Below are 13,116 nucleotides of genomic sequence, written 5' to 3'. Positions count from 1 at the left end.
GTCATTGGAGAATGAAGAAGGGCAAGTGTTTGAGGAGGCACAAATCCTCACGGAGATGGATGTTTTTCCAAAAGATGTGGATTAGGAGAGTCTTCTTGACAGATTTCTAAACAAGGTCTGAAAGGGAAGGTGTTAAAGTGGTGGATTTGTGCCTGGGAAAGTCTTCTGTGGGGCTGATTACATTGGATGTCAATCTGTGTCTACAGTAACAGAAGCCCTATCACCAATTTCCCTAATCAGCTTCTCAGAGAAAGGCTCCAGGAGAAATTGGGTTACCTTTCAGGATTTCCACGTGAATCTCCTCAGAGTGTTATGTGAATGCTTTAAATTGGCTTTGATTCCTCTCCCTAGCCCCCTTACACAGCAGCTTCCAAAAGGGTCATTATGACTTTGGTTTATTCATAAGGGAAAAATTGTGCTTTGGGATTTTAATTAGTCTTGGGATTGGGCTTTTTTTTTGCTTTTTTTTCCTGAAGTGTCCAGAGGCATTTAAATACCCTAATTTCTCGTTCCACTAGAATTATCAGCAACTCCATAAAGTAAATGTCAAATCACTGTTAATTGTTTCAGAATCCACTAATAAAATATTTATCATAATGAATTCCTTCAGAAAAAAAAAAAGAAAATCAAAAAGATTCCTCATGAAAATACAGACCATGGAAGAGGTACTTGGGGAGGCTGCTCCATCTGGTGGCAGCTCAGGACTCATAGTTTGGGGGGTAACATCTATTTGCATTACACAGGTGAAATTTTCCACCAGTTTAACCCTGTTGAGCATCATCCACTCCTTGGCAGAACAGCAAGTCCATGCACTTGGTTGATGTTGGAAAACGTGGTTGGCATTTGCCACAAGACACACCTCACCTATTAAAAGTAGTCACCAAGATTTTCCTGGTTTTCCCCAGGAAAAAATGGAACAAGCTTTTATAAATAATTTTCAGTGCAAGCCTGGGAAGCAGTGCAGCCACCAGCTATTGCAGAGGCCAGGGAGCCTCTTTGGATTTTGCCCTGTACTTAAAAGTCCTACTTATTTCACACCAGCTTCCAAGCACCTTCTTGGTAGAAGTGTCCTTCTGGATGGGAAATGTATGCCTAAATTATAAGATTTTAATATATTTTTAAACTATATCACAACAGCAGTCAGGAAATTGTTTTGAAATAGAGGACAAGAGATCAAATCACAAGACAGTTGAAACAAGCAGCAGAGAACCACAAATCCAGAGGCACACAAACAGGCATCATGAAATTAAAAATCCCTTCTCTGCTTGGTGTGCCCTTCACAGCACCCCCACACCAGAGCAGCATCTTTTTTTTTTTTTTTTTTTGCAGAAAAGCAAAATGAGAGGCCAGGTGCTGAGGAGACATTGATTACCTCTTTTCCCCAGTCAAAGCAATTTTTATGCAATAGATATTCTGTATTTACTATATAGAGCAGATGATGGGTAGTTAATGTATTTTGGACTGTATAGTGTATATAATTATATACTATATCTGTTCTGCACCTAATTTAATTAGACAAAATGTGTGCGGTATAGAAAATGCATTAGATCAAACTTGGGTTTATGTAATCCCTAAACACAGGTAAAAGCTGTAACATAAAGTCGATATTTGCATACAAAGTGTTTTGCATTACATAAACAAAACCATCCAGATACCATCTAACATGGAGATAATATATACCAGAAGTCTACTACAAATACTGTGGTTTAGACCACATATAAACTATATAATATTTAATATTCAACGTATATGTAAGCTACATATGCACTAGCACAATAGTGGTATTTTATATAAGATAAATGTAACTTGGGATATAAATGCACACAACAGAACACTCCATATCATGCAGTATGTAATCCCTATGCTATTCCATTGTATACTTTATGCCCTATATTATATTTTGTCATGCCATATAGGAATTATATCATGCTACATTGGTTTTTTTTGTGTATGTCATTAGCAAGATACAATGTATTACATAATGAAACATAATCTTATCTTCTTATCATAATGAACTATAATAGATATTATACTACCCATAGTATTTACTGTAAACACAAAGCATTATATGATGCATGATACAGTATTTAGATAAGTTTTAGTATAGACTGTATTTTATATCTTGCATGTATCTATTGCACATGTATTATGTCATTGTAAATTTTTTCTGGCAGAGTATCCACTTAAAAAATCATACAAAATTCTATATAAAATGTCTTCTGTAGGATCTATGATGTCCCAAAGACAATTTCCAGGATAGCTATATATGTAACCCCCATGTAAAACATAGAATATGTAATAATGTACACTAGATGTTCTTGAAGAACTTTTTATCAGAACAATATTGATGTAAGAGCAGGAGTCAGAGAACAAACAGGACCCTGTGGTGAAGTTGATTTCTACCATGAGCTAAAAACAGAAACGGAAGTTTTAAAAATCACGTTAACAACAAGCACTTCTGAGTGTTTTGTTGCTGTTTCCAGTCAAGCCTAGTAAAAACCTTAAAAGAGAAAAAAGTAGAATTTAATTTCAGAAAAAAAAATAATAAAGGCTGTAGTCCCCTTGCTTTTAGCTTTTGTCAGTGGAAGGCTGACAAAACTTGTGGTACAGGGGAAACATTCTGGCAGGCCTGCATACTTGTTCTTTTCCTGACACAAAGGGGCCCCTGGATCATGTTTTGGTCTTGTTTTTTTCTGCTTGACTATATTAATACACAGTTGGATGTGAGGCAAACGAAAACTTTTTAGCTGAGTGAGCACCACAGCAGCTCTGAAGCTTGAGCTAGCCAGCCACTAATCCTATCTCATAGCCAAGGGCTCTGAAAGAGCAGCCATTGTCCAAAGTTCAGGCCAACATTTCAGCAGGATGCTGGAGAATTGGAGGGGGAGGGAGATGGGGATATACCCCTGTGATATACCCTGGGAATGGGAGGCAGTGGCAGACAGAGACTTTGCTCCAGCTGTGGAGAGCACATGGCAACTCCAGCAGTGTGACCCCACAGAGGAATGGAGAAAAAAAACAAAACATACTAGCAAGAAAACAAAAATAGTAACAACTACACTTTTATTTAGCCAAAAAGAAAAGAGATGTGGAGCTGTGACCAATGAAAATGCCTCCTGCTGTTTTAGCCTTGCTGTGGATGGAGAGGACTGAGATAAAGCACTGCCTCCTTGGCTTCAGCAGAATTACCCAGTTCATGAGCCATTTTTTGTGCTGGTGGAGACAGCCTGCTAGACCTTCCCTGCAATGAGTGGCCTTGTATGTCAGGCAAGGGAGACAGCATGTTTTAAACTACTTCTGCTAAAACTCTGACTTGCATTGCTGAACCCCGAGGAGAAGCAGACTTAAAGATGGGTTATGCTTTCAGATTTGGTCCTTCCCAAAAATGAATAAAAGGACTATATGAGAATAATATAAATAAATATAAAATAATAATAGGAGTTAGGACGGGGTTGTAGGTAGCAAATGTCTGCTTTGTCCAGCACTTCTACATAGCACACATCTCTCTTAAGCTCCCTTTCTCCAGGGACCTGCTTGGAAGAGATGAGGTCCCAAAGACATCTGCAAATCCTGTGCTGCCACAATCCTCTGGCCCTCATCATGAGCCTGAGCCTCTGGTAGTCTGCCTCTTGTTCAAGAGGGTAGGAATGAAATATGAAAAGCCTATCTTGCAGACCCTCAGTCGACACAACCCAACACTCACTGCCTCCAGTCATCTTAAACTAAAACCAACCTTAAACAAACCACTTGTTTCAGTTAAGGTGCAGCACTTCATACCAAAAAAATACCCAGTTGTATTATTTGATTTACTTTCTTCTGCCTTTACAACCCATCTGTAATATAGGGCATGAAAAAAAAATCCAGGAAACATAAGAGGGGCCAGGAGCAACCCTTGGTCCTGGTAAGCCATAAACAAAGGTGGCTGAAGAAGTGTCAGTCATGAAACAAACCACCCAGAGACACCCTTGCTATGAACAGGCCAAGCACAAGCAGGAGGTTTCCTTGGCAGCTGTGAAAGGTACATCTTCATGCAAGACTACAGAAAGCACAAAGACATGCAGGGATTTGCAGCCCTAATGTTAAACAAGTGGGGACAGAGCTGGGAAAGCAGCATATACAGCACAGGACACCAGTGAGCACCAGTTCTAGTGACCCAGGCCAGCATCACTCCCTCAGCCTTCACATGAGCCTCAACAAAGCAGAGCTAAGGGGAGAGAAGTCCCAAAACCTGGATAAAATTACATCATGTCACACATCAACTCTGGGCCTAGCAAGGGAGGAGACTGAGATGCCTGCATCCAGCAGAGGCAGCGATGGGAAGGAAGAACACAAGGGAGACAAGAGCAGGATCTCAGCCAGGAGATGTTTCTTCTCTCCCACACTTCTTACACAGAAAAAGACAAACAAGCATATAGTGTATGACTATCCTTTACATGCCTTATCTCTACATAAATAACCAAAATTTGAAGGCATCTTGAATCCTGTTAAATTGTTTTCTTCACTGTTTCTGCAGAGCAGTCAGCGCCACAGGCTCAGTTGCCTGTCCAGAGGATGCATTTTTTGTTGTTGCATTTAGCACCTTCCCATTTGTTGGACATCTGCACCTTGAGCCACATTCATCATTGTTGGTAAGGGAGCATGACCTAAAAATATCTTGTTTCTCATTTGGGGTAAGGCATCTTACAGACTGCAGGCATGAGAAGACAAAGACAAGCAAATACAAATGATAGAAACAAAAAAAGAGTGGATGGAAATTACAGTCAACTTTTGGATACAGCAGAGATTATGCTGGGTACAAAATAAAGTTGTTGTCTATCAAGGAGATCTATCAAGTGTCCTTGGCTAAAAAAAAATAAAAGAGAAAGAAATGAGAAAAAAAGTATAAATAGTTAACAAGAAAAGTGAAATTGGTGTTTAGCCTCCTTTTCCCCTAGGGCAGCACGTATTCTCCTCTGGTCACTGCTGCTGCCCCTCATTGCCACAAGCAGCAGAGCATAAATAGGGGGAAGCACTCATGTCCTGGCTTTAACATATTCCCTACAGGTGAAGGTCACACCATGCAGTTCTCTTGGCTAAATTGCCCCAGGTGGTGGGCAGGCACTTTTACAAGATGTTTAATGCCAGTCACTAGGCCACCTGCAGTCAATCACTCACTCTCCCACCAGCAGGATGAGGAGAAAATTGGAAGGGTAAAAGTCAGAAAATTGTGGATTGAGATAAGAACACTTTAATAAGGGAAGCAAAAATCATGCACACAAGCAAAGAAAAATAAGGAATTCCTTCACCACTTCCCATGAGCAGACAAGTGGCCAGCAATCCCCAAAAAAGAAGGGATTCATTACATGTAATAATGCTTAAGAAGACCAATATCATAACTCCAAATTCAGCCGTTTTTTTAGCCCATTTTATATGCTGAGCATGATGACACAGGGTCCAGAATATGCCTTGGTTCTGTTGTGGTCAGCTCTCCCATCTCTGTCTCCTCTCAGCTCCTGAGACTTGCAAAGCTAAGCACATTTCCAGAGTAGAAAAGGGAAAATAGTAAATAATTATGGCTTTCTTTGAGTGGCTGAGCATAAAAAAAGATTTTAAAAGAAAGACATATTGAAAAAACCCTCTGGATTCTGATCTCTGTCAGAGTCCCTCTGCTGCTTAGTTAATCCACCCTGTAATGGGCAGGGGTGCCATGGCTAGCAGGGTGACAGGAAGGAATTCTCCTCCCAAGGACAGACATCACATTCTCACAGCATTCCTGACTGTCCCTCCTTCTCCTACATGGTTTCCTAGTCTCAAAATAAACACATTGCCTCCAGCCCAGACACATCCCCTTGATTAACACCAGCTTCCACCTGCATCTAAACATCCTCAGCTTCCCCTCTAGGACATGGGCTGCAGCAGCCAAGACAGCCATCCTTAAAAATCATCCTTTCAATCAGATTTTGATGCCAAGGGGGAAGGACTTCAATTCAGAGGACAGAAGAACACATGGAGAACTTAAGTTCTTTAGGAAGTAAGCCTTGTAGTAATTATGTCAAGACAGACACAACTGGCATCATCACTAGTCCTTTGTTAAAAACTTTCTCTCCTTCTCTCAGTAAACTTCTGTCAGCCAACTCCACACAGCATAGTCTCCTTTCCTCTCTGTAAGTTTCCTTCTACTTGCCTGGCTAAACCCCAGGCTGTCTCTTATCCAGCTGCCTTTCCCTCACACAACATCTTTTTACCTTGCCTGTCACTTGCACGAGCACATATCCCTTCCTCCTCACAGCACAAACAGCTGACCCACTCTTTTATAACCTCCATCCTCACTGGGCAGGCAAGGCTGTCTCCACTCCTCAGCAATCAGTACAGCTGTAATCCATTGAGGAAAATTGCTTTCTGCACTATCCTTACAAACTATTCTCCTACAGAACCTAATTTAATTTACTAATTTAAATTAGTAATTTATCAATCAACTTGTTCCTCAGCATGCATCAGTCTCTCATTTCCTACCTTTCTTTGCAGTGGTGGCCATGCAGGGGCTCATTCCTGACCTCTGAACCTGCACATCTTCAGTTCAGCACTCTCCCCCTTGTCCAGGCTCACCCTCTGCATCCACTATTTGATTTATTTTACTTTGTTTGGTGCCATTCTATTTTCTTTTGTTTACATAATCACCTTAGCTAATTCTCTAGCTCCATGAAGTGATGGGGAATCCTCCTACTACAATACATTTTTTTGGCACAGAGCATGAGAAAGATGTAGAAGGGTCAGAGTAACTCCACTGGAGGGTCTGTATCATCCCATGTCCCTGCATTCAGGAAACAGCCCCCTGGGAGTCAAATCAATATCAAATTGACATTATACAGGAGAAAACAGGGTGCATTTGGAGTCTGTTTCTCTCCTTGGCATGACATTTGATTTGCAGAGGGAAAAAATATGTTCTGCAGCTGATTTCTAAGAAGCTTTTAGTCCAATATCTATCAAAATTGGACCTTTCCCTGTGACATGTGGTCCAGGAAGAGGAAAAACTGCCCACACAACACCAGCAGAGAAACATGCCATGAGGAAGAAAATACGTGAAGGCTAATGGCACAAACAAATTGTAACAATAAATATGGCCATGCTGCAGAGAACACTTATTTGTATGTAATTAATGGGGAATCTAGGGACACCTTTAGCTATTTGCAAAGAAAACAGGAAACATGGCTCAGAAATGCCAGCAATGCTATGGGCATGACAGCACTTCACTCACCACTGCCCTCAGGAGCTGTGTGCTCCACAGACTCCCATGCTGCATCCTTCCTGCCTTATGCTGGATGTGCTTTTTCTGTGCTAGATGATTTATGTCCTTGCCTCGGGGTAATAAAACACATTTGTGTGTTTTGGTGTTTCTGGAAGGGAAAGGAAACATTTTCAAACTGGAGAAAGCCAGAGAACATGCAGGCATTTACTGAGCTTGTAAGGCCTGCACTCTGCCAGTGTTTATGTGTGAAATTAATCTACACAGGAAAAATTTTTAAATGATGCCTCAGTAGTGCTCAGCTGTGTTTTGTCTATGCACAGCTGGGGAATCTGTGACTAAACACTGCTAAGTTGTACAGGAATGACATTTTGGACATGGCCCATGTTTGAACCTGGGCGCTGGGCTCGGACCCAGCCTTTCCTCTTTTCACATTGGGCAAATCCTCAAAATAGGGGATTCCAGAGCCTGGAAAGGTCTTTGTAGGTGGGAGCCAGCCTGTGCCAGACTGGGGTGTATGGGGAGCTCAGTCTCTTGCTTACAGAGTGGATGGCAGTCCCAAGGTCCCCTGGTCCTCTGGCCCAGGGATGACAATGCTTAAGAGAGCTGGGGGTATCTATCCTGGGCCCAGCTCTATATTGGGATGCAGCTCCTAGACTCAAAGACTTATTTTCCCAAAATAACCCTCAAATCACAAGGATGAGGGAACAGAAGATTCACAAATGCTATCAAATAGATGAAGAGGAAATTAATAACTATATGGGCATCTTACCTTTTTTTTTCCCCACTAAAAAAAGTGGGTCAAATAAATTTTTGTTCTTTGAAAAACACCCCTTCTTCTTTTAGAGCTGTTTGCCATGACAAATCAGACAGAGGTCTGTTTGGTGGTTACCCTGCTAACCAACAGTACTGTGGAGGCTGTGGTCTCATTACCCTCTCAAACCTTCTCTGCTCTCTTGCCTCAGTGACATCCTTCTTTCCAAATTTCTGTCACTTTTATACACCTATAGAGAAAACAGAACCACCTTCTCCATGTTGTCCCTTGCAGGAAGCTCAAAAGATCATCAGGGACCTATCCTGACATGAAATGCTCAGCAAAATAACTAAGTCATCTCTAGTTAAGTCCAAGATGACAGCATGCATTTAAAGGTGCCATATCAATCAGAGCTAATGGTGTATCAATGCATCATTCCAATATAAACTTCCTGCCTCTCCAGGAATCAATATATGCAAATAAGACTACTAGGCAATTCAGATGGTTTAATTCTCCTCAAATCTGCAGAAATCAGAAAGATCTCAAGAGGAAAGTTTAGATGGGTCTTTGAACAACCTGTGCTGGTGGAAGGTGTCCCTGCCTATGGCAAAAGGGTTGAAACTCAGTGAAGGAGAGAGAGGGGGAGAGGGAGAGGGGACGTTGCCAGAGGACAGCTAGACAAACACACTAGGGTGTGTTTTGTCTAGGAGAGCTTTCTAGGAATATAAACATTTTCTGGAACTTGACATTTTCAATAAGTTGAAAACTTACTGCAAGTTTTCAAAGTGTCCACTGCAAGGGGAGCATAGGACTGCATTAGGTTTGTATATATTTTAATTCATTGGCAACTAATTGCCAGGCACCAAACATAAATAACTTTGTGACAGGAAAAAAACCTGAGGAAAAGTATGCTACAAGACAGGGTATCTCAGCATGGTCAGGTTACTGCTGGAGGCATTTGAGGCAGATTAACCTCCTGTGCAATGTTTTTAAAGACTAGAAGAATGGATAAAGCCAAGGATTAAGGGCTCATTTATCTTTGTATATCTCCCTGGGTCCATTCTTGAGTTGGTCTCTTACAGTGTCTCTACAAATGCTACTGGCATTCATGCAAGACAAAGCCATACCCATCTTTGAACCTGGGTGAAGTGATCATTGGCAAACTCCAGGACCCTCTGGATCCCAGTACCTGTGGTGGAGTAGGACCCAGAGGGTCATCCACATGGATGTGTGAGTGCATCCAGGATGAGTCTTAAGGCACCCTCATCTCACAGTGCAAGCAAAGCTCCCCTCAGGCATCCACACCCTCTCCAGTCTCAGCTCTGCAAGACAGGCTCATACTCCCACAGGGTAGTTGATGACCTGATTAGGTGGCATGGCTCATGGCCTTGGTTAATCCTCTAAGCTGGAACTCACTCTCCTCTCTGTGAACTCTGCAGTAGAGAGGCAGCTCTACTCCTTTCTCTGACAGAGGCATCTCTAATCGTGCATGATACTTAGGAAGGACCCAGCATTGTTGTGTCCAACTGGGAGGGTAGGAGATATTGTGTTCTTCTGATTCTGGATCTCATTGTTTGGGGTTTAGCAATTGAAATTTGTGAAAGTTCTGATTTGGAGCATCTAACTCTGGCCCTAACCCTGATAGCACCCATGATGGCAGGGGGTACTTCAGTCCTGCATGCTATTTCTTTGGCATACCTCCCTGCATGGAGAGTTAACATCTTTAGTGGGCACAGATCTCCTTGGGGCACCCTTGGTGTGTGCTGGAGGGTCAGCTAATTGGAGAGGCCACAAGACACCCCCTGCTCATCTAACAGCCTCAGGAGTGACAGCACCACTCAGGGTATGAGGCATGTGCTCATCAATCACATTGCTGTAGGGCACTTCATAGTGGCATTACAATATTGGAGCACATACAAAGTCCTAAGTAATGGTTTGTTTGGGCTTTGAGACGTTGTCGTGCAGCTGTGGAAGGTGACAGTGTGAGTGCTGGAGGCTGCACAGACTCTTGCAAAGACAGTGCTGAAAGCAAGCTAACAGCACTACTCCCTGTCACTGGAGTATGATGACCATGCTCTGTGCCAAGTATTCTGTTCTTCCCTTAAAACCTTGCAAGAAACAAACAAACAAACAACGCCCCCCCCCAACAAATATAAGAGTTTTTTTACTGCAGATTAAGCTTTTTCTGTCAATTTTGGCTCAGAGACAAATTCTGCTTAACATGAGCTTGCAAAAACACATATTCACTAAAGCAAAGAGCATACACAAGCAAAAAAATTAAGATGCATATGCATAAACCAAAACAAATACCGGAAAATAAGGCAATAATTCTCTTCTTATGAAATTAGAGCGTTGACATGATCATTTTCCTTATTTGAAACACTAAACTACCGAGTCATGGCTAACTAGGGTTGCAATATTCATCAAATATGCTATATTGATTACAACGTGCTCCAAAACCAATCAGTCTCTCCATTTTAGATATTTAGCCATAAGAGAAGCATCAAACATAGCCAATCTTTCCTGGTTGGTATCAATAACTTCACACCTTGTTCACACACCCAGAGACCACAAAGATTTCAAGCCCATCATCCTAGTCTTTTAACAGCACATCTCTATTCCCATCCTTCTCACTCTCCTTATTTTGGGGGATGTGAAGTGTATTCTTATTTTGGGAAATATGCAACGTACTCAATGTTATATCAGCCAAAAATGTGGTGACAAAACCAAAGTATGACTGCTGATCTCTGTGGATGCTTGACTGGCACTTAAAAGCATTTTTATTGGAAGGGAATCTGTAAGCAGTGGATCAGCTCTTGAAAAGGGATTTGTTTAATTTTTAATCTGCTTTTAAGAAAATTTTTAAATCAGCCCTTAATCAAGTGAATTTGTATTTCAATCCATTGGGGCTTATTTCCTGGAGAGCTTAAAACACACACTCATCATATTTCTCCAGACAGACATACTTCTGCCCTGGAATGAGGAAAAAACAGGGTAAATAAGCCCAGGGTTTTCCGTGTAACTGATTTCCTCTTTCCTCCCCAAATCTCCATTACTTAAAAAAATATCTACTGGGCATTAAGAACTGGCACAAATGTACCCCTTCCCTTCTAGCTCAAGTTTAAATGGGAAGGTAGGTCACAGTGTGACTTGGGCAAAGGCTAGGGGAGGTCACACAGGATTTGATGAGAAAACACCTTTTACCCAGTGTGGGGGTCAAAGAGGCAATGCACGGTCACAGTCCTCATATCCTCTGAGTCTGTGGTCTGAAAGAGAAACAGCAGCTATCACCTCTCAGGAGACATTTGGTACCCATGCTGCTGGAGAAAAAGTGCTTCCTTTCAAGCTGTCTCAGCACAGCAATCATCAGATAGGAAAGAAAATAAAAAGTGAAACACTCTCTGTGTTTACCCTTTTAGGCCAGTTGCCCTGATTTGGTGGGGAAGGTGTTAACTCCTTGTTCTGAAAATGTGGGTAGGTAATAGCAAAGAAAACCCCAGCACTTTCTGTCTGGCATTTCTGGCAAGAAATCATTTAACATTTGGAAGCATTCAGAGAGTCACAGAATGGTTTGGGCTGGAAGGAATCTTAAAGATTGCCCATTCCCAAGCCCCTGCCACACCTTCCACTAGAGGTGGAAACTCCCTGAGTCACATGCTCAAAGCTCCCTCCAGGCAACATTTCCAGAAATGTAGCATTTGCAACTTTTCTAATTTCTCAAGACTCCTCAGTCTTATTAATCACAAGTGCATGTTATAATGCACCAGCAATACACCAGACCTGAAGTCTAGAAAGATGGGCAGAATGTTATGATTTAACTTAGTGAATAAAAAAAATTATTTTCTCAGTTGTAGGCTCCGGTGAGAAGCTTGCAGCAATTGTTCGGCAGTCCTGGACAATAAAGAGAAAAACTTATTAAGTATATGGAGAAGGAGTAAATATTTTGCTTGGAGTGAGTATAGCATATTATCTCCCATTCATTAAAAGCTGGGAACTGAAGAGTGGATTTTTTTTTGGGGGGGGGGGGGGGGGGCGGGGAAGGGGATAAGAGTCACATTTCCAGTGAGTTATGAAATATTTAAAAAATCAGTCAGAAGCAGATAGTGGAAATGCTTTAAATCCAGTCATGCTTTCTGCACTCTCTTACGGAAAGGCTGTTAGGCATTTTAAAAAATGGCACTGAAGGAGAGGAAGAAAAAAAACAACCAAAGAAAAGAGAATGGGAAGAGAACAGCCCCCATACCATGGCATTTGTTCACAGATGGGCCAATCTTTTTCCCACTAGCTTGGACGAGAGCAGAGTTGTTCTGCTTGTCAGGCTATCAACTTCCCAGACACTTATACCATATCTGCACAGCTGATTAGATGCCTTTTTGAACAAAACTAATTGCAAACTTTCCCTCTGGTGTGAATTGGATGCTTTTTCAGCTTCCTCTAAATTTTCAGCTTTTTTTTCAGCCAAAGTTTGTCCTCAAACTCGGTGTGTGAGCCTGTAGCAGAACTAGCAAATGATGAAATGCCACTCCCCAAAGACACTCCTCCCTACAGAGCCCTTGGGGGGCTCTAGCAGGGGGCAAGGGGCTGGAGAAGTGTGGACTGGCCTGTGATGCTGATAAAGAGCAAGATCCAAGTAACATGCATTCAAGAAACCTACGGGGGAAAAAGCCAAAAAGGATACATTTGCTTCTTTTGGAAGAAAGATTTTGGATGCAGTGACCACACAGAACAGAAATTATCATCAAGCTTGAGATGTGCTGGAAGCTGAGCATCTTAAAGCAGATGACAGACTTACTTGCACTTCATTTCTTCTGGACAAAGTCCTTGAGAAAACTTCTTGAAAATGTCAGGTTCCAGAAAACTTTAATGTTCCTAGAAAGCTCTCCTAGATTTTCATTTAAGAAAATGTATAGCGATTGGTGTGCTGCAACAAGACACCCTGAAATGATTTAAAGAATAATTGAATGTTGAAAAAGCAAATCTTCAAAGAAAAATATGAAAGGGTAAGAAGTTTGTATTTAAAATATTGTCTGTATTTTGTAGTCTTTACAGAGAGATTCCCACATCATTTATATTCCTTCCCTTAACCGCCCAATTTTGAAGAATATATAGCAATTTACCACAAAAGAAAACATCCTTAATT

Source organism: Sturnus vulgaris, chromosome 3 (genome assembly GCF_052056855.1).
Source record: "Sturnus vulgaris isolate bStuVul1 chromosome 3, bStuVul1.hap1, whole genome shotgun sequence".
NCBI lineage: Eukaryota > Metazoa > Chordata > Aves > Passeriformes > Sturnidae > Sturnus > Sturnus vulgaris.
Note: the sequence above shows the minus strand (reverse complement) of the source record.